The 23002-nt window shown below is 34.9% G+C and overlaps 1 pseudogene; it reads right to left on the bottom strand.

Moving 5' to 3' along the window:
- Positions 1-7214: 7214 nt before the first annotated feature.
- LOC115989877 lies at positions 7215-12202 on the bottom strand (annotated as a pseudogene).
- Between the last annotated feature and the right edge of the window lie 10800 nt (positions 12203-23002).

Here is a 23002-nt window from a genome sequence, read left to right as displayed (position 1 = left end):
AGTCCAGTCCATTCTACAGAACCCCTCTCTTCCAGGTTTATCAACAACTGGATGCTTTGATTTCTTCATATGTAACTCCTTAAATAAATAACACAAGTTGCTGAGCATGCAATGTATGTAGTTTATTATTCTTAGGATAATTACATTCACAATATAGTTTTGGAAGCAAGGTGAAGACTAGCATTTCTTGAAAGCTAATTGTTTGACTAGGTCTTGTAGAGATTGCTCTCGCCTTTTGTTGTCAACCCACCTTGCTTTGAGTCGGATTTGCTCCATAGTTTGCTTCAAACTCATGGTAAAAGAAGGATGCATAGGGCTGGCAAAAAAATGCTTCTATCTCATCGGCCTTTTCATAGAACTGCCAGATTACAAAATTCGAGTGAGAAATCTGTTTTTAGTATCACTAATGGATATAGCTTTAGCCTATATCATAATCTGGCATGGCTTTATATTAAGTAAATCAGGTGCATGATCTTCTATAAATGAGTACATATATTCATATGAATATTGTTTTGGCAATAATTAATCAATTTCATCATTCAATTGAGCACTAATGTCAAAATGCAACTGTTTTACTTGTGATTATTACAAAATCACTTTCAAGAGATGACTGACTTTTTTCACATAATTGAGAAATTTGAGGGTGATTCGGTTGTTTATGCTGAATTTATTAATAATAATACAACCGAACTTGTAAAGGTAGTTTCTTAAGTAAGGAAGTTACCTTGAGTAGTGAAATATTTTAAAAATAATAATTTTAATTTTAAGCAAGAGTGTATGGCTAGATTGATGGAGAAAACTGGACAACAGCTTCAATAATAACACCCAAACCATGCTAAAAAATGTGCCAATCATTTATGTTTATTTGTTTTTCTTTGTTGTTTCTGATGTTCTCATGAAATGTTTTGCAAGAGAACAGAGCATTACAAGTGAGTTTATTTTACACATGAACTGCATAACCATTAACCAGTAATGATTCAGAGAACATAAGTGTTAGGGTCCATTTGGATACAACTTATTTTGCTAAAAACTGAAAACACTGTAGCAAAATAATTTTTAAATGTGTGAAAAATTATTGTTCACTCTTTTTTTTACTGTTCATATGCCTTGGTGCACTGTTCATGTCCCATGAACAGTGCACCAGGCGCTAATCTTTATTAAAAAAAAAAAAGAGAAAACGCGCAAACGTGGACGTAGAAACATGGATCCAAACTCCACCTTAGTGCTAAATTTCTAATCTCAAGTAGTTGCCAAAGCTCGATACAGATAACCTAGTAGGCTACACCAACTTTTTTTCCACTCCTATTTTGATATGTCATGCATAATCGTCTTTTAATGTCTCTATTAGCGGCATATGACATCTTAGAAATGTTATTGCAAGGTGTTTACTCATGCAATTAAGGCATATGTAGTGTGGAGAACTCACAAAAAGTGTATTGGATCACATTAATGTATGATTTTCTTCTTCTATTTTGTGTGGAGGTTTCAACAGTAGTTTTTTATATATATATATATTTTTAAGCAACATAACAACTTTTATTAAAAAAAGAAAAGAAAAAAAAAAAAGCCAACTTAAGTACATTGGAAATGTACTATAGTGGCAAAACATCAAAAGCCCAAATTACAATGATCAAATAAAAGAGGAAGGGAAAAAGAAGAAGAAGACGGCAAAACCAGACTCCATACAAGGAGAGTAGGGTGGAAAAAAGACTTAGGGGTTGTTTGGATTTTGGTGTTTCTATCATCTATCACTCTATTTTCATCACTTATCACTCAAAAATGGTGGGACCCACACAAAGAAAGGCTGTTTGGATTTGTTTTCAAGTTTTGTTTTCATTACTCAATTCTCTAATTTTTGTGTAATGAGTTAGTAAAATTGAAAACAAGTTTTGAGTGTTTTTGAGTTATGGAAATTGAGTTATAATGGCATTTTTGTAAATACACACATTGATGGACCCACGGTCAGAGCACTTCTTAGGTCCAGTCACAACTTTTGACAAACTGAACTGTTTTTTTTTTTTTTTTTAAATGTCTTGGAATGGGTCCAGCTGCAACTTTTGACTTTTAAGTTTTAAAAATGAGTCCCACATTTTTAAGTTTTTGAAGTTGAAAAACATGTTTGAGACTTTGAGTTAGGTGCCAAACCGGTTTCGAAGATATTTGGGAATTATTGAGTGATAGGAAATGAGTTATAGATTAATGAGTGATGATATTTGAGGAGTGACCATTTTTTTTTTCACCCAAATCTCTAGCATTATGTTTCGGTCATATACACCATAACAAACAATGTAGCATAAACGTGAGACCAATTGGGTGGAGGCATCCACATTGACACAAACTCTTTTTACTCTCCTAAATCCTAATAATCAACAATATGCAAGGAAACAATATGGTTTTAAAACTCGGATCGGACTGCACGGTCCGACCGAGTTAACCGGAAACCGTCCATCAAAACGGTTCTTTTAACTCTAAAAACCGGCATATGTAGAAAAGTCAGTAAACTGTGTGAACCGTAGTTGAATCTCCTGGGTTTGAAAACCGTGGACGGTTCTCGCGGGTTCAGTTCAGAGCTTCTCTTTCTTCCTTTTTTGGGTACTTACAGGCTTAGCTTTTATTGAATCTTCATTCTACAACCTCAGACCTTCAGATTGCACCACCATTTCTTCTTATTCTTCTTCTCACTCTCACTCGCTCTCTCTATCATGGTTTTCGTTGACTATTGTTTCTGCATTTTTCTCTCTGTGTTTTTTCTGATAGTTCTTTTTGTATTTTTCTCTCTCCCTGCGTTTTGCTTTTGCCTTTGCACTCTAGAGTCTTCTGGTCTACTGACTCTACTCTGCATGATGGACACCTTGCTTTCCTATCACCCACTAAATACTTGCTGTCAACCACTCTCTTTTGTCCGGCTACCCTTCTAGCTTTTGTTTTTGTTTATTTTTTATTTTAAAAATTTTCATAAATGGTTGACTAGTCAAATGGGCTTGGGCATGACAAATTATTAGATAGTTGTCGAGGACGTTTTCGTGACAAGGGTCGAAAATGCGAAAATGGCCCAAATCTCCCCTTGGGTTCTTTAGAAGTATTTATTTGTGAAGAATCAAACCCAAAATTCCAAATGTATAATGAACAAAAGGCTAATAGTGTTTTGACAAGAGAGAATCAAAATGCTAATAACAAAAGTGTAAAAAAAGTGTAAAAACATAACAGGTCTGAAATTTCGACCCATAGTCATCGAGAAGAGGAAAATGAGGTTATGAGGAAGAGAGGGAAGGCTCCCTTGTACCCATATTTTCACCCCTAAGGTTCAGAATTGTGAGAATGTTTCCTAGCTCAGTGGGTTTTTGCTTTCAAGTTTCAGCTCTATGAAGAAAACGTGGTTCAACAGGTCTGAAACTTAGACCCACAGTCACCAAGAAAAGGAAATTGAGAGAGGTCATGAGGAAGAGAGGGAAGGTTTCCCAATACCCATATTTCCACCCCTAAGGTTCGGAATTGTGAGATTGTTGACTGGCTAAATGAGCTTTTGCTCTGAAGTTTCAGGTCTCTAGGTAGAACGTGGTTGGTTGATTTTGAATCTGATTGGGGCCTTTTGTATTGAACTTGGGGTGTTTTAAGTGACTGGTTTTTGGTTAATAGAAGAGGCTTTGAACCCCAAGGTCTTAATCAAGGAGGTTATGGTCAGATTTACTTTAATTGGGTAAGAGAGTTGGCTTGCTTTTTACATGATTTTGGAAATAAAGTGGCTGACTCCATTAGCTATTCTTTGCTTGTCATTTGTAGGCTTTTGACAGTTGCATTTGGCTACAATAGGCTAGCTAATTAGTTTAAGGTCAGCTGTGTTTTTTGGGTGGAAAAGAAAATATGGTAGCAAAATTAGGTTAAGGCAAAAACTTTGGGCCATAGTCACCCAGAGCATAAAAGCTCTTCTAAGGTGAAAATTTTGGGTACAAGACCTCCTCCATGAGCCTGAGGTACTACCAGCGTCCCTTATCCACTTGGTAGCACGCATGGGCTGGGCTTATGCAAAAGGTTCGAAAGGAACCAACTCATACCCTCTAAACCACATTTTCTCAATTTTTCCATAAGTTGCATGGGCTTGAGCCATGCTTAAAAGAATAAAATATAATATAATACATGAATTGAGCCCACAAGGAAGTCGGGCTTGTACGAAATGTGTCGCGAAAATGGGTATCAACAATAGTCAAATGGGCTTGGGCATGACAAATTATTAGATAGTCCAATGGGCTTGGTAATGATTTAAGATAATTTAGACACAAGCTCCTATAAAAAGAGTATAATATTAACCCCTAACAAAAATTATTTATGTTTGCTTAGAATTTAATACTTCTTATTTTCCTTATGAAAGTTATATATATATATATATATATATATATATGAAAGATAAATCTTTATATTTATTTGAACTATTATACTCAATTTTTCTATTTTTTACTAATTTAATATGTTTATTTATATTTTAAATAATTATTAAATTAATTATGACGTTATTACGGTTCGACCCCGGTTAAACCTCGATCCAACCTCATAAACCTTGAACCTCTCTCTTTTACGATTCATTGAACAGTCCGGATTTCAAAACCATGAGTAATATAGGAAAAAAATATTGGTATATGGAACAATCTTTACATTCCTGGCTCTCTGATTCTCCACTTCATGTGGAAAGCAAGTCTTTTAAAACAAACCTTTTCCATTTTTATCACAAGCTCTTGCGATTCCCCAGATTTATGTTACTGTCTTTTTCTTTTTTCTTTTCCGAATAAAATAGTGTCTTCTTTATTAGTTTTGTCCCACATTGCTAAAGTACAACAAATATTTGAAATACACTATAGTAGCTGGTTAAACATATAATAATTGAAAGAGATGCTATTGCTATGAGGCCATCTGTCGAAAATGCAAGTAGCAATTTTTTTTGTTTGGGTAATTTGATTGTTGGAGAGAGAGATTTGAACCCTTTAACATTTTTATTAGAAAAGCTACGTGGTGTCAATTGAGTTATAAGACTTTCGACAAAATGCGAGTAGCAAATTAAAAGCAATTTTTCTCTTCACATGAGATCCAATTTGTTCAACTTCAGAGAGTACATTAACCAAAGCACGTTCAATTAATTATCTAATAATCCAATTAAACTTTTTCTTCCTGTATTACAATGTTGGTCAGCCATATTGCTAGCAAGCAAGCATATCATTTTGCATTGTTTCATTGGTCCAGGGATCAACGTACATAAAGTCTCAACCAAAAATAGAATATATATATATATATATATATATATAGTCAATTTTAAGAGTAGAGTTTCCCCTTAGATTTTTTAAGAAGAAAAGTCAAATATATTTTTAGAAGTAAGTTCTGAGAAAGCCAGTATGTGTAGCCTTTTTTGGCCATTTGACTTGGATTAGTACATGGGAGCATGTAACTCTACCAACTAGAAAGTGGTTAAATCCAACCAGAATGAATTTCTCTTTAATCTATTCTGTGTGACTTTACCCACTTGGCAAGTTTAGTTTATGGAGTAATACCCAGGTCAAATTCTGAACCACTAAATTTTTTTTTTTTTTTTTTGGGGTAGGGGGTGTTGGGTAAGAGGGGGTTCCATAACTTCTCTCTAAGTTTAAATTTGGAAAATGTCAAGAACTTTTCTACTTCCATAATTAGCTGTTATTTTTATTTTTCCAGGTTTTCCTTGTCATCTAACTAATCTATTTAGTATTTAGTAACTGTCTTGTGAGGTTATCCTTGATGAAAATTTAATTCAAAAAAATAATGTAAAAATAATTAAGATTGGACAATGTAGTTCTAAAGTGAATCATTAGTCATAACTCGTAACAATTCTTCCTCGGAAAAACAAAAATTAAGTAAAGAATCCTAGTCAACATTTCTAGTCACTCTACCTAACAAAAACAGTTTCTCGTCAGTTTGCAAGACATTAAACTGCATAAACTACAAGATAACATTAGTCATGTTTCACTAACTGGCAACACACTAACATCAAATATGAAAACTGTAATGCTGAAAGAAACTGAAGTTCCTAGCCTAATGTCCACATATAAACCTGGCCCGAATTTGTGGCTCCTGCAATCATGCCAACATTGTAAGGGTGTGCATCAAACCGGCTTGGAACTGCTGACATATGTGGACTTTGTAGAGTAAATATTTTTCCTTTTTGTAGGGTAAATAGTTTTGGAAGCAAAGTGAAGACTAGCATTTCTTGAGAGCTAATTGTTTGACTAGGTCGTGTAGAGATTGCTCTCGCCTTTTGTTGTCAACCCACCTCGCTTTGAGTCGGATTTGCTCGGTACTTTGCTTCAAACTCATGGTAAATGAAGGGTGCATACGGCTGGCAAAAAAATGCTTCTATCTCATCGACCTTTTCATTACTGCAGAACAGCCAGATGACAAAATTCAAGGAGTGAACAATCTGTTTTTAGTATCACTAATGGATATAGCTTTAGCCCATATCATAATCTGGCAAGAACCGCTACTTTGGAGACCAATTATTTTACATCCATGTTTTTTCTAAAACTTTGATATTGTCAAATGTGATTGTTTACTTACTACTTTTTCTCCATCACTTACAATTTGAAGGAATTTTTTCAATCTATTACATGGCAATTTATAAGACTATCTACGTGTATTAAATCACATGATTTATTAATTATTTAAACATATCACATTACTATTAAGTAGGTCAATGACTTGATTATGTGTATTATGACTAGAGGATGGCTACACGCCTACACGCAATGTCATTCGAGACATCAATAGAAGATTGGTATCTAGAGGATGGCATATGTGAAAAAGTTGCTACCAATAGTGGCGATTGGTGTGACCTAAGGATGGCAACAACAAAGACCATAGGAGAATGACACCTCGAGCTGAAAAACATCGGCAAAAGAAAGCATCATAGTGATTGGAATATGTCACATAAGATAGTGTTGTGGTGATGTGCACGAACAAGTTAGCAATCTTTTAGGAACCAGACAAAAACCTAACTCTAATACTATGTTAAATCCAAGAATATGTTACATAATTGAATGAACAACATGATAACCTATCAATGTATAGAACAATAGTACAATGGAAAGTACAATGAGCCCAACTATGGGCTTCAGCTTGATGTTGAAATAGTAAAAGTGAGTTCAACCACGGACTTTTCTTCAATCCAAACGAACTATGTTAGGGGGAGTCCTTATATCTCTTTAATTTTTTAGGTAGCTAAGAAATGGCTTTTGTGGAACAGGTATCCTCTTGACAATCCAACCAACTAGCCAAGACACTATTGCCATTCCAATACATGCAGCCCATTGCCACCAATTCAAACTTTCTGTATCTTCAATCCACTTCAAATATTCTACCATGACCACCTGAAGGACTATGGTTATGGCAATGATACTCAAAAACAACTTGTTGCTATGGATCCCTTTGCAGATGTTCTCCTCCATGAGCTTTCTTCCATTGAGTTGATTGAAGACTTGGCAAAGGACGAAAGTATTGAAGATCAAGGTATCCCTCACCTTCTTACACACATTGAATATTAATCGTCCTTTGAATTTTAAGGTTAAGATGACCACAATCTGATATAAAGCTTGGGCTAAGAGGTTTCTCCACATATTGTTGGTAATAAGTGGCTTAGTCCAACCCATTGGCAGCTTTTCCATCAATGTCTTTGTAGGTTGCTCAATTGCAAGAGCTAAAGCAACCAAGTTATGCGTAATTAGGTTCACCCATAATAACTGGACCCTGTTAATGGTCCTTTGTTAACAAAAATGATTGCCACAAAGTTAACAATAATAGCAACAACATTCACAGTGAGTTGAAACTGAATAAACTTCTGGATGTTTTTGTGGACACATCTTCCCCACCTTAAAACTTTGGCCACAGAAGCAAAGTTATCATCCAAAATGATGATATCCGAGCTCAACCTCGCCACCTCTGTGCCATGAATTCCCATAGAAAGTCCTATATCAGCTTCTTTCAATGCTGGTGTATCATTTATGCCACCTCCAATGACTGCAACTATATGACCTTTTTGTTTCAAGCATTCCACCATTAGACTTTTGTCCGTGGGGGATGCTTTAGCCATGACACAAATTTTATCAACTTTTTCCATTCTCTCCTCTGGTGTTTAGTTTCTGAATTCCATGCCTTCAATAACTACTCCATTGACCATATCCTGACCTAGTCTAAGTATCCCACATTCAGTGGCAATAGCTCTTGCTGTGAAAACATTGTCTCCAGTTATCATTTTGACATTTACACCTGCATATTGGCAATCTTCCACGGCATTCCTCACCCCTGGACAACATGGGTCCTTAAGCCCCACCAACCCTAATAGTGTCAAACCTTCTTCTTCTATATTTTTATCTTTTGTATCATATTCTTGATCTTCTTCTGAGAGTTGCTTATGTGCAAAAGCAACACATTGGAGGCTACTAGCTTCCATACCCTGAATAATTTTCTCAAATTTCATCCTTTCATGATCATCTAGCTCTTTCATAACTCCAGAAGAATCATAGTATCTTGGACACATTTTCAGTATTATTTCTGCAGCTCCTTTCCAATGTACATGGATTGTGCTGTCTCCCATTCTCCTTAGAAGAACCCCACTTCGTTTCATGTGTGAATTGAATGCTTCAATAGAAAGAATTTTACAATTGTGCATCAATTGCTCCATTTCCATGTTTAACTCTAGAATAGCCCATGAAAGAATGGCTTTTTCTGTTGGATTGCTTAAGAACTCAATTTCAAATCTTGAGGTAGGCCTGTAAGCAGTACCAATTGTGTTCATAGCAACTCCTTCCTGGACGAATTCAAGAAAATACGGAGCAATTGATGAATAAGCAGCTGCTTCAAAAGATTCTTTCCCTAGCCAAAACTTTGTCACCTTCATTTGATTCAAGGTGAGACTGCCTGCTATGTCAGTACAAATGGTGGTGGCAAAGCCCATGGTCTCAAAGGCAGAAAGCTTCCGTACCATTGCCTGATCAATCATCATTTTTTTCAAGGCATAAACGTGTGTACGCTTCACAGCCAAAGAAAACCCTTTTGGAATCACAAGTTCAACTATAGTAGTTGCAGTAGCTAAAATTCGCATAGCTTTCACCATGACATAAAACTTTTTCTTGCTACCATGAAATTCTTCAATTACACATTCATCTGCTGTATTCCCTGTGAAGTATCGAACCAACAAGACTACAAGAGCTAGGAGAGCAATTGCCAAACCAACCTTACGAATTGATGAAGTTAGCTTGTTGAGCCGAATTTGTAAAGGTGTTTGTAATTCATTGGTGTCATGAATGATTGAGCTCATCACCTCGCCCCATGTTGTGTTCTTCCCAACCGAAGTGACAAGCATTCGAGCATAGCCATCAACCACCTTAGTACCACAAAACAAAAATGGATGATGGCAATTTACTTCTACATGATCACTTTCGTCCTGTGTGATACTGGATTCCTCCACTTTTAAAGAGTGCCCTTCTAAGAATAGACCATCTGCTGGAACTTGATCTCCAATCTTTAAGCAAACAACATCTCCAACGACAAGTTCTAAGATTGAGACCTTTTGATGCAGCCTAGCTCTCACAACTTTAATTTGGATATTGTTGCAGAGTTCGGATAACTTCTGGAATTGTCTGTTTTGCCAAAAGTTACTTATGGCAGAAATCACAACAAGAAATAAAGCAGCAATTAGGCTTTCATCTTCATTCCTTCTTGCTAGTGTTTCATTGTCCATCATGTCAAACGCAAGACATGATACAACACTAAGTAAGCTTATGATAATGGTAAGATCCTTGAACTCTTTTACTACAAAGTGGAAGAAACTCTTCCTTTGTGGTCTTTTATACGAGTTTGAGCCAAAAGACTCACGTCGGAGAGTAATGTCTTCAACATTGCCAGGAATCCCAAATTCAACATTGGTTTCAAGTATGGATGCTACTCCTTCAACCCCTCCAATATTTTGGAGCTTGTCAGTATTTTTCTCTTTCACAAGCTCGGTGAGACTTGTTTGATCAATTTTGAACCTATTGTCTGCTGGTTTTATATCCAAAATGATGGAAGATGAATTTTGTGAAACCTTAGCTGTTTTCTTATTGAGTGGAGAATCTTTGAAAAATGATAGGAGGGCTCTAGAACAATAGATGGAAACAAAAGATGAGCGCCATCTCTTTTTAGCTGCACTAGGGGTGTTAGGTACATGACATAAAGACTTGTTGCACTCTATGTTTTCTTGGATAATTAATGGTAGACATGGTTTGGAAAGTACAAGAGGATCGAAAGTAATAGAAGTAGAAATTAGATAATCTTTAAGAAAGCATGGAAGAAAGTGTAGGAAAAAAAGGCTTTTAGGAATGATAAATGAAGCGAAGGAGAACGAAGGTTTGGTGTACTTGTAATGCTAAATGAATAGATTAGTCATAAGAATTGGACTTGCAACTTGGAATAAATTGGAGCCTCACCACTTATATATACATATGAAATGTCTGACTGTCTTTTTATCTTAAGTATTGATAATATTATAATAAAAACCTGTTTGATATCAGCTTATAAGCACAACTTTTAATCTTTAGTTTTTATGTATAACTTTTTAAAATCTTACTTTTTCTTGCATTTTCTCAGTTTTTCAAGAAATTTCAAGGAACAAGTACACTTTAAAACATTTTCAACAAAACATTTTCAAACGAATCCTAAGCAGATTAGTCTAAGTATCTGTCTGGATCCATGTTTTGGGTTCATGTTTGCATTTTCTGCTTTTTTTTTTTTTTTTTTAGCGCGTATGAACAGTAACATCACATTAATATCACATGGATTTACTGTGTAGGAGACAAAGTGCACTGTTCACGAGTCCCACGGCACTATTAATTCACACATTTAAAAATTATTTTGCTACAGTATTTTTAATTTTCAACAAAATAAGTTGTATTCAGATAAACCTTAAAGGTAAGCGTGGTTATTTTATATATATATATATATATATATATATAAAAGATGATCATTAAGGAGTCAGAAGACTAGAAAAACATTAGGAACGTAGAAGACCCTCCAAGCCGTAAAGGAAAAAAGAAAGGTAGCATTCGCATTCTGTTTAAGTCCCTTTTTGGCACTTCGTGTAATGCAAGAGAAATGAGTTGTTGACGTAGTTGTATATATATATGCCAATTGAGCTTACGCAAGCAACAGTTGTATATAACTATATATACCTGATGTAGTTGCTACGCAAGCAACTACAGCAGGTGAGAGATGAAGGCAACAGTGTAGTGTGGAAGGAAGAACGTTCATCCTTCAATTACACGCATATTCATGTTTCATGCAACCTTTATTGAATACAATGATTAAAGATATGTCCCACAATGAAAGTTAATAAAAATATTTGACCTAGCGCGCATTTAGATTGGATGTTTTGCCCAGTCTTGTGTTCTGCGTTTTGTTTGTGGGTCTTATAGATATTATTTATGAACCCACAAAAGTCATTCAAATACAGAAACTTAATGAAATTTGAGTCCCACGGTATTATATAAATATTTAAAAATTATTTTGTTATAATATTTTCAGTAATAAATTTTCAACAAATAAATGATATCTAAACACATTCCTACTTTGCCATTTATAGAAAAAAGAAAAAAAATTTTCATTTGGTATTATTATTAGGCGAAAATATCATTTTGGTCCCTATATTTTGGTGTAACAGTCAATTTAGTCCCTACATTTTGGTAACAGTCAATTTAGTCCCTGTTATTTTTCCCTTGCAATCAATTTGGTCCCTACCGTTAATTCACTAACAGAAAATACATGCGTGACAAACGTTTTGCATTGTTGGCGCACATATGACTAAAATAATAATATAAAATCAAATAATTAACTATTAAAAAAATTCATGTATGCATTTTTATTAAAAAAAAAATCCACATCAAACAAAAAATTCTGAAAAAATTAATTGAAAGAAACAAATAAAGGAAATGATTTTTTTTTAATCCACAATTTCTTTTATTTTCTTTTTCTATTCTTCTTAATCTGCTTCGACGCAATGGGCGCTTTCTTCGAGTTGTTGTTTTCCGTCACTGGCGTAACTCTCCCAGGTGGCACTGCTAGATTCGCCGCCAGCTTCACCGGCTCCATAACTGCTATCTCCACCGTGTGCCTCTTCTTCGCCGCCGAAAACTTCTTCTACTTGGCCGTCCCGCTCCACCATGACATGGTGCTCCGGATGGTCAGCACGGTCAGCGACTGGTCAACGGTCAAACATGCCCTCAACCTGGGCTGCGGCCGCGGAATCCTCTTAACGCCGTGGCAACGCAGCTGAAGAAAGAAGGGAGTTCGGGTCGGGTCGTCGGGTTGGACCGAAACAAAACGATGACGTTGAAGACGCTACGCACCACGAAGATTGAGGGAGTAGGAAAGTATGTGACGAGCAAAGAAGGCGACGTCTGGAGCTTGCCGTTTGGCGATAACTACTTCGACGTGGTGGTATCGGGAGTGTTCATGCACACGGTGGGGAAGGAGTACGGGAAGAGGACGGTGGAGGCGGCGGCGGAAAGAACCAAAGGACGGTGCGGGAACAATTTCTTTTATTTTTCTATTGTGGATTTAAAAAAAAAAAAAAATATTTTCTTTATTTGTTTCTTTCAATTAATTTTTTCAGAATTTTTTGTTTGACGTGGAAGATTCTTTATTTGTTTCTTTTTTATTAAAATGCATACATGGATTTTTTTAATATTTAATTATTTGATTTTATATTATTATTTTAGCCACATGTGCACCAACAATGTAAAACGTTTGCCACGTATGCATTTTCTGTTAGTGAATTAACGGCAGAGACCAAATTGATTGCAAGGAAAAAATAACATGGACCAAATTGATCACTACCAAAATGTAAGGACCAAATTGACTGTTACACCAAAATGTAGAGACCAAAATGGTGTTTTCGCCTTATTATTATTATTATTATTATTATACATTGTATATGTCAAGGCATATTATTATTTAATTTATCTAAAATTTATTAATGTGTATTCTTTTATGTTTTCTAAAACTCCTATTATATTTTAATCGGTAATATTTAATTTATTTATTTAAAATGTGGGTTTTTGTTAACTTGGTAGATCAAGATTTTTATCATCAAATGAGGGGCTTGAATAGTCTCTTATCATTGAATAAAAGGCCTAGATACATCTAATCTACAAAAAAAGTATTTTGTATCAAATGATACCATATTATTCGTATCAAAATCCAATAAACGAGAGACATGTGTGCAAAAATAATTACCCACTAACACATGTTTTACAATTGTTAGTGGATTAGTTATTTTTTGTTGACATATCTCACACTTATTGGATTTTGATACCGCTGACATAATATCATTTGATACCAAATACCTTCTCCTGATCTACACACACATAAAAATGTATTTTGGAGCAATAATAAAAAGTAATTATTATGGAGTGATCACTATAAATTTCAAATCCTATTATATCTATAAAAAAATTGTTTGAAACTTTGAAGGATATTGATTGAGATTAATACAATTTAAAAGATAATTACACATGACTAGATAAAATAATTTATATATCTTGGATTTCATAAAATATATATTCGAGAAAACAATATATATATATATATATATATAAATTAATTAATTATGTTAAAAACACAGTTTAAGAGTATATATTATATATATACTAGTCTCATCACACGCCTCTCGCGCGTGTGATGAGGCTTTTTTTCAGAGCCAAAAAAATAAATAAAATAAATAAAACCCTTTTTTTTTTTTTTTTGAAAATCTAATATATAAGTGGATAAAGCAATTTGAAAATCAACAGGGGAGTGGCCCTATTTTTTAGGCAATGTTTTAGTAGGAGTTAGAGTTGGATTTTTACCAGATTGTCCTTTAGTTTTATCTCTACTTAAACATAGAGATGTAGGGGCATTTTCGAACCATGAAAATGTGGAATCCCAACAGGGGAAGCCCCTTAAATAGTAGTATAGACATGTATTATTTGGTGGTTTTAAAATATATTCTTAAATTTAACTTGGCCCCTCTTGAGATATATATAGAGGCTCCGTTAGTAGGGTTATGAATTAATTTGAAAAGTCATGACATCCTAAAATTACTAATTCAAATGAAGAGTTATAGCTCTTTATTGTATACAAGACTCATCACACGCATTTTGCGTGTGCAATAATACTCTTTTTTATTTTTTTGTTTTTTTGGTTTAGTGTTATACTAATATTTAAAAGTGATATATAAATAACCATGTGTATTTTTTTTTTTTTTTGGTAAATAAAGAGGTAAGGTAATGTGGAATAATATTTAAAAATGAGATAGAGAATTGTAAGAATTTGAAACCCAATTGGAAATTTGAATTTATTGATTAGGATAAAAATTGGGATAAGTAAAAAAAAATTTAAGATTTAAACAAAAGAAAGATGATATATGTTATTGTGGATGGATGGGGGATTTGTGATAACTGTATAGAATTTGGATAACAAAAATTGTGGAATGTTTTAAAGAATTTAAAATAAAATAAAAAAAACCATAGAAATTTCGAGATAAGAATGAATAGTTTTTACATGAGGTAGTGTGTTTTTTTTTTTTTTTTTAAGAAGTAATTTTGTATTTTTTTTTAATAAAAATAATTTGTATTTGAACACAAATAGATAACAAATACAGATAGGAATCAAACATTTAGGCAACGTTTGGTTTAATGTAAAATGTTTTCCAAGTGTAAAATATTTTCAGGTGTTTGGTGGCGTTTTAAAAAATACTTTGAAAAATATTTTTAAGTGTTTGGTTGTACTCTTGAAAATACTATGGAAAACACATTTTCTACTTGATGCTCACATTTTCTAATCTTCCAAACAAATATATAATATCAAACCAAACAAAAATATTCATCAAATCCGGTCAAATTGAGAGAAGAAGGAAGAGAGAGAGGCTAGTGGGTTCGATCTAACGGCGACGGCGACGAGAAAATGGGTTCGATCTGGGTTCGACGGCGACGAGGGTCATGGTGGGTTCGATCACGATGGGTGGGTCTAAAGGATGCAACGGCAACGAGATCGGTGGGTGGGTCTGATATCGGCGACGAGATCGGTGGGTGGGTCTGATTCCGGCGACGAGATCGGTTGTCTTCTTCACTTTCCCTTCTAGCTCTCTGTGTGTCTTCGGGTGTGTGCTTGAGATCTCTCTCACTCTCTCTCTTCAGGTGTGTTTTCCAGAAATGCTTTGAAGGTAAAATCAAAGCGTAAATGATTTTACGCTTCAAAGTGGCTTTTTTCCAGTCAAAGTGTATTTGATTTTCCATTGACCGTATTTTCCGTAGCTGCCAAACAAACACAAGGGTGTAAAATGATTTCCTGAAAGTGTTTTCAAGCGAAACAAATACAGCCTTAAATACAAATGGGTGGTGAGAATAATGGTTTTTTTTCCCCCATTTTATATGTGAGATAATATTACTCTTTTAACATTTTTTGGAAGAAGTAATTTTGTATTTTTTTTATAAAGATAATTGAAGTATTTGAATTCAAATAGATAATATATACAAATAAGAATCATATATTTGAATACAAGTATGTGGTGAGAATAAAGGGTTTTTTTTTTTTTTTTCCCCTTTTATACATGAGATAGTATTACCGTTTTAACATTTTTTACTTTTTCGTAACAAAAAAAAATTAAACTAAAGGGCATGTTATTTCAAAATTTGTATGAGAATATTTTGGTATACCAAAAATTAAAGACGACGAAACAGGGGAATCATCTTATTAATAATATAGATAAATCAAGATGTTGGAATTGCATTTTCATAATAGATGTAACTGTGTAAGCTTTCATATGATTGGTAACATGTATTTGAAGTTTAAAACTGCCCTTTTTTAGTTCATAATAAAAAAAAAATAAATAAAATAAATAAAAAACCTGCCCTTTTTTAAAGTATAACTTTTTAAAATCTTTTTTTAAATTATAGATCTTTTTAAAGTAATTTTTTTTTTAATCTGAAAAAATAAATTGTTCTAAATAACCACTAAGTTGCGTTGTTCTATTGGTGCCCTTTTCCTGTTTTTTTGTTTTTATTATTATTATTATGTCTTTATGTTGGTTCGCAACTTGTCTCTTTTTGGATTTGGACTAGAATTTATGTCATGAAGCACAAACATAGGATGATATCTAAAAAATCATGAAGCATGCATTTGGACAAAAAAGCGCGTCAGTCTTTAAGTCTTAAGTCTTAAGTCTTAAGTCTTGACACTAAAAACAAAGGATGGTATCTAAGAAATCAAAGGAATTGACAATTAATGTCGTCAATGAGAAGAAAATATAACAAGACAAAGATTTGAAACCCCACCAAAATTCTCATAATTCAAAACTGATATGTGAACTCTCTATCGCTGTTGGCAACTCAGAAATTGACATCAAAGTATCAAACAGAACAGGCAAACAGACAAAAGTCCAAACACGTTCAACCCATTAATTAACTTCTGCTTTCACTCATGCTGAGGCTCCTCGCCTCTCTATTTCAGATGTCCAAACTTTATCTCTCCCGGTTCTGGACGATGAAATTAAAAATGCCCTCTGGTCTCTTAAACCCTTCAAATCCCCCGGGCCTGATGGCATCCATGCTGGTTTCTACCAGAGATTTTGGCTGCTTGTCAAGGATTCTGTAACAAATGAGATTAAGAAAGTTTTTAGGGAGAGGAAAGTTCCTGCCTATCTGAACCAGACTCATATCGCCCTTATCCCAAAGATTAAAGGTCCTGAAACCATCGGAAACTACCGCCCTATATCCCTCTGTAACTCAGTTTATAAGATCCTCTCCAAAATTATTGTCACAAGGATTAGACCGCACTTGGACAAGCTGGTGTCTCCTTTTCAAACAGCCTTCGTTCCTGGGCGTAAGGGCATTGATAATGCCATTATTGCACAGGAGATTATTCATAATGTTGGAAGGAAAAGTGGGAAAGTGGGGAACATGGTCATCAAAATTGACCTTGAGAAAGCTTATGATAAACTCGAATGGTCTTTTATTCGGGATGTTCTCCATGCAGCAAACTTCCCCTTAGAGATGATTCAGTTGATTATGAGCTATGTCTCATCATCCACAGCTTCCATCTTAGTCAATGGTGGAGCCCTTGATCCTTTTCTTCCCTCAAGAGGAATCCGTCAAGGTGATCCTCTATCTCCTTATCTTTTCATCCTTTGCATGGAAGTTTTAGGCAGAATTATTGAGGAAAAATGCTCTCAAAAGACTTGGACCCCTCTCAAAGCCTCTTCTAGTGGTCCAACCTTTTCTCACTTGTTTTTTGTTGATGATTTGCTTCTTTTTGCAAGAGCTAATGAGGAAAATTGTGGTAGTGTGAGAGAGGCTATTGAGGAATTTTGTTCGCTGTCTGGGCAGAGAGTTAATTTTTCTAAATCCAAAGTTTTCTTCTCCCCCAATGTTAACCAGGAGCAGAGAGGTCGTCTTAGCAATATCCTTGGGTTTCGCTCCACTTCTAATCTTGGCAGTTATTTGGGGTTTCCCCTCAGACATGCGGGATCTTCGAACCAAGATCTGAATTTTGTTTTGAGCCGTGTTGAGCAGAAGCTAGCTGGGTGGAAGTCTAACCTTTTGTCCTTTGCTGGTCGCCAGGTTCTTATCCAAGCTTCCATTAGCTCGATCCCTTCTTATATTATGCAATCTATTCTTCTCCCTTCTAGAATTCTTGACAAATTGGATAAATATAGCCGGAATTTCCTTTGGGGCTCCTCGGACTCAAAGAGGAAAATGCACTGGGTGGGGTGGGATAAAGTCACTAAATCTAAAGCTGAAGGTGGCCTTGGTCTTCAAACGGCAAAGGGTAGAAATATGGCCTATCTCTCCAAGTTAAACTGGAGATTTCATGAGGAGAGTGATGCTCTTTGGTCCCAAGTCCTAAGAAAGAAATATTTATCTCGTAGAAGACTCTCCTCTAGTAATGTGAACTCCCTTCCTAGCTCTCGTACCTGGAAGGCTCTTTATAAAGGCAGCGATATTTTCAAGGAAGGTACTAGATGGAGTTTGGGTCGAGACAGTAACATTAGCTTCTGGTTTGACAGGTGGACCTCTGAAGGTCCGATAAGGGGTCTTATCCATGGTCCTCTCACTAGGGAAGAGGAGGAACTGAGAGTTGGAGATATAGCTTCGGAATTTGGATGGAATTGGTGCAAAATTTCTATGGAGCTGCCTGCAAAGACTTATATGGAAATCAAGGCCATGCCTCATTCTCGTGTTTCAGAAGAGAAGGATAAACTCATATGGGCTGCTACCTCTAATGGGGAATTTAATCTTGCTAGTGCTTATAAGATTGCTTCAAATCAGGTGGATTTTGTCCCTGCTTTTAATGGTTGTTGGATTTGGAAATTAAACATTCTGCCTAAAATCCAGACTTTCATCTGGATGTGCTTACACAGAAGTATTGCAACTCGGGAATGTCTTGCCAAAAGGGGTATTCCGATTAACTCTTCCTGCCCCCTCTGCCACCAATCTTCAGAATCAATCCTTCATCTTCTTCGGGATTGCCCTGCAATTTCTACTGTTTGGCATAATCTAAATCCTCTTGGCCTTGCTTCTACCTTCTTCTTTCAAGACTTACAAACTTGGCTTGAATCCAACTGCAGAACCGGGTCTAAGGTCTGCTCCTTCTCTATTCCGTGGCATATTCTTTTTTCTTTTGGTATTTGGTCTATTTGGAATCACCGAAACAAGGTTATCTTCCAAAACCGTACTCCCTCTTCTTCCCTGCATCAGGAAGTCATCCAAAGGGCTATGGAATTTTTCTTTTGTGCCCAAGGTAGCAGCCTTCATAAGCCGAAGTTGACCAAGTTGATTAGATGGGAAAGACCCTATAGGGGTTGGTATAAGTTGACCACGGACGGTTTTGCAGTTGGGAATCCTGGGGTTGCTGGGGGAGGCGGCGTGCTTAGGGATGATGCAGGTGTGTGGGTTAAAGGTTTTGCCAGACAAATTGGTCTTACTACCAGCTTTTTAGCAGAACTTTGGGCTCTTAGGGATGGCCTTGTCATGTGTTCAGAGCTGCATATTAATGCTCTAGAAATAGACTTGGATGCCAAAGTCATCGCTGATCTGATGAATGACTCAGGGTCTTCCTCTGCTTCCAATTCCGCTATAGTGGCTGATTGCAGGCTTTTGATCTCCCGTTTTCCTCAAGTCAAAGTGAAGCACTGCTATCGAGAATCAAACTCAGTTGCAGATGCTCTTGCCCGTCAAGGATCCAAGCTTGCCTCTGATTTTTTGTATTTCTCTTCCCCTCCCCCCTGGTTGTTTAACTGTTATGTTTCAGACCTCTATGGTCTCTTTCATTCCAGGCTTTGTCCTGGCCCAGTTGTTTCTGCTTCTCTTTTTTAGTTTAATGCATTCTCCAGTTTACCAAAAAAAAAAAAAAAAAAAAACTTCTGCTTGGTTGGAATGATTTTATGGTGGATGGAAGATAAACGAGAGAAAAAAAAAATGATGTTTTTGGTTATTTGGTTGAGGGTGAAAAAGATGAAAGATTTTAGTGGGGTCCACAAGTTCTCCCTCCTCCTCTAAAACACAATCTCTCCAAATCAGAGAGAAAATAAGGATGAAAAGTGGGAAAAAAAAATTTTGGACAAAATTGCCCACATTTTCTTTTTACTTTTTTTTTTTTTTTTTTGGCTACCTCAACCTGGCCGTAAATGTGGCTTACCTACCTGCCCAATAAAAATTGCCCACATTTTTCTTCGTTGGTTGTTTGCCTTTTTTTTTTTTTTTTTAATTGAGCATTATTTTTAATAAGGAAATATGAGTAAATTTATACAAACTTCATTTTCTATCCTCCCATTTCTCTTTTCAACCAAACAAAATTTTGTTCATCCCTTCACTTTTCCATCCTTCCAACCAAACACAAATGAAGGAAATTAAAATCTTTTCTATTCTACCAATTTTCCATCCTCCCAACCAAATGGACCCTTAAGGTCTTTTTAGTGCAGCTAACCCTTTATGATTAGTTATTCAATTGTCTATGAGTTCCAGTTAACTCAACTAGTAAAGTCTTTGATGGATGAATACGAGATCTAGGGTTCTATCATCGCCTACACCAACAACCGATTGGTGTTTTGATTTGATAATAAAGAGCATTATCAAGAGCGGATGTCATAGATTGAAACATTCTAAAAAAAAATTTATTCAATTGTCCTTAATTATTTGTCTATTTTTATTTTTATGTTACTCAGAGTTGGAGAAGCCTTAACTCTTAAGAAATGGAAGAAGAAGAAAAATAATAATAATAATTACTCTTAAGTAAGTTTCCTTTATTCTCTCTCCAAAAAAGAAAAAGAAAAAAAAGAAGTAATTAAGTTTCCTTTATTCTACTATTTGGACTATTTTCCACAAATGCTAGGGCGAAAATAGTCAAATACCACGTTTTGGCAAAATTTGTGTCAAACTAGCACTATTTCGGAAATATTTAGCAATCTACCACTTTTTTAGTACTCAAGTTTCACAAAATCAAGTTCTAAATAGTACTCGAGTTCAGTGAACTCGAGTTCCTAGGACCTGGAACTCGTGTAATTAAAAAATTAATATGGTAATCGATATTACGGAAATCGAGTACTTCTTTATAATACTCGAGCTTAACAAAGTCGAGTACTTTTTTTTTTTTTTCCTTTTTCTACTTTTTGTTTCGTACAAAACTTTTACTTATTTCATCTTCAATTGCTTATGATCGTTGTGTCCACCAAACTAAGTACAGTGTCTGGACTTGAAAAAGTTCATGTGCAAATAACTAGAGTTGCAGTTAGCTAAGCACAAAGTAACTGGAGTTGTTTGATCACTCACTCACGCAGTTCTTCAAGACTGCACTTAGTCCTCCCTTTCTCTAGGACTTCACTTCTTACTTACTAGCCGAATGGCCTCTCCTTTTATTTCTTCATATTTTCCTTCTTTTCTTCTTTTCACACTCTTGACATCAAATCACAATAAATGCAACTCACTTGCCTTGACTTTGCTTTAGCCACTTTCTTTTTCCTTCATCTCCCCCTTAGGCTGAATAGCCTTAATGCATCAGCCCCTTTCTTTTCTTCTTTTTCTCCTTAGTGTGTCCAACACACCTAAGTCACTGCCCAAGAAGAAAATAGGCTAACTTTTGTGGCTTGTCCAACTACCTCTTTAATGAGGTGTTTTATCAAGTGTGGGCTGGACCCACGGTGCTATGATGCACCCAACATGGTGGACACAATGATCACAAGTAGTTGAAGATGAAATAAGTAAAAGTTTTGTACAAAACAAAAAGTAGAATTAAAAAAAAAAAAAAAAAAAGGGTACTCAACTTTGTTAAGCTCAAGTACTATAAAGAAGTACTCGATTTCTGCAATATTGAGTACCACATTATTTTTTTAATCCATTAAATTCCAGGTTAGCAGTGTCACGCTAGCGACTCACTTAGGAACTCGAGTTCACTGAACTTGAGTACTATTTAGAACTCAATTTTGTGAAATTCAAGTACTAAAAAAGTGGTAGATTGCTAAATATTTTTGAAACAGTACTAGTTTGCCACAAATTTTACCAAAACGTCGTATTTAGCTATTTTCACCCAAATGCTAGGGTTAAGATTCTTAAGAATGCGTTAAAAAAAGAGTAAGCTTCCTATATAAAAGAGCAATGTCCAAACTCATGCAATAGTTCCTATTAATTGAAAGATATAATTATTTGAAACTATAAAAAAAAAAAATAAAAAAAAAATGCATAAAAATGAAATTTAAGAAATTGATAATTGGATGAGATCGATGAAAAGGTCAAACTAGTTAAGAAGGTAACGATTGAAGGAGATGAAATGTTAAACAAAATGAAATTTGATAAATAAATAAATAAAAGATCTGAAATAATGTTGATGACATGGTGCAATAAAAGTATTGTAAAATTTATAACAATGCTTCTATTATTATATCTAGTATAAATAATATGATTAAGAAGATTTAAGATCAAAATTTATACATTTTTGTATGTAGGAATTTGAGTGAATAGCATTTTGTTGATTCAAGATCAGTGCACAGGAATGAAGAATGTGGCATGTCCAACGGACTTCTATGATATCATCGTTGGGAATGTTTTGTGTCAAGGGCCAAAAATGCAAGAATAGCCCAAATCTCCCCTTAATTCTTTATAAGTGATTATTTGTCAAAAGTCAAGTCCAAAATTCTAGATGTATGATGAACAAAGTCTAATGGTGCATCCAAGTGTGGGTTAATCCCACATTGGAAAATGAGTATGAGTTAAAGAGGTTTAAAGTCTGTACTGTGTATCCAAGTGTTAGGCCCATTTGATTATATACTACTGTAAGTTTCTTTAAAAAACCTTCTCCCCTCTCCCCGTGTGTGTGTTAAAAATACTTAGAATTCTAAAAAAAAAAAAAAAAAAAGTCTAATGGTGCATCACAAGAGAAAAATCAAATTAAATGCCAATAATTGGTATCACTAATATAGCATAAATGTTGATGACATGGTGCAATAAAAGTGATATCACTAATAAGAAATTGCTACCAGAATAATATATAAAAATGTTGTAAAAAAGTTTGTGAGTATAGTATTACGCTTAAAAGAATCAATAATATTGTTTAAGGGAAATAAAATGCAATTTTAGAAAACAAAATTGTTAAAATTAGTACACATATACATAAATTTTTTTTTTTTTTTTTTAATATCTCCGTCCCTGCTTGTAATGAAAGAGAAATGGTGGAGTTGACCTCGGGTCAATTATTAAGCTTACCTTATCAAAGAGACTAGTGTGGAAGGAATTAGAACAGCGGCAAAGAGACTTACCAATTACACGTGATTCAAACGCAGACATATGCATGTATGTCCACATATGCATTGAAAGTTTAGAATTAAAAATTTTATGGTTATATATAAACCACAAAGTAGAACAAATACTAACAAATAAAATAATTGAAAGAATTTATGAACTTGTGACTATTGAACAGGCCAATGTGTGGCTTTTGA

The sequence above is a fragment of the Quercus lobata genome, chromosome 5 (assembly GCF_001633185.2).
Source record: "Quercus lobata isolate SW786 chromosome 5, ValleyOak3.0 Primary Assembly, whole genome shotgun sequence".
Taxonomy (NCBI): Eukaryota; Viridiplantae; Streptophyta; class Magnoliopsida; order Fagales; family Fagaceae; genus Quercus; species Quercus lobata.
The sequence above is the reverse complement of the archived record's forward strand: the minus strand, read 5'-3'. Positions and strand labels throughout refer to the sequence as shown.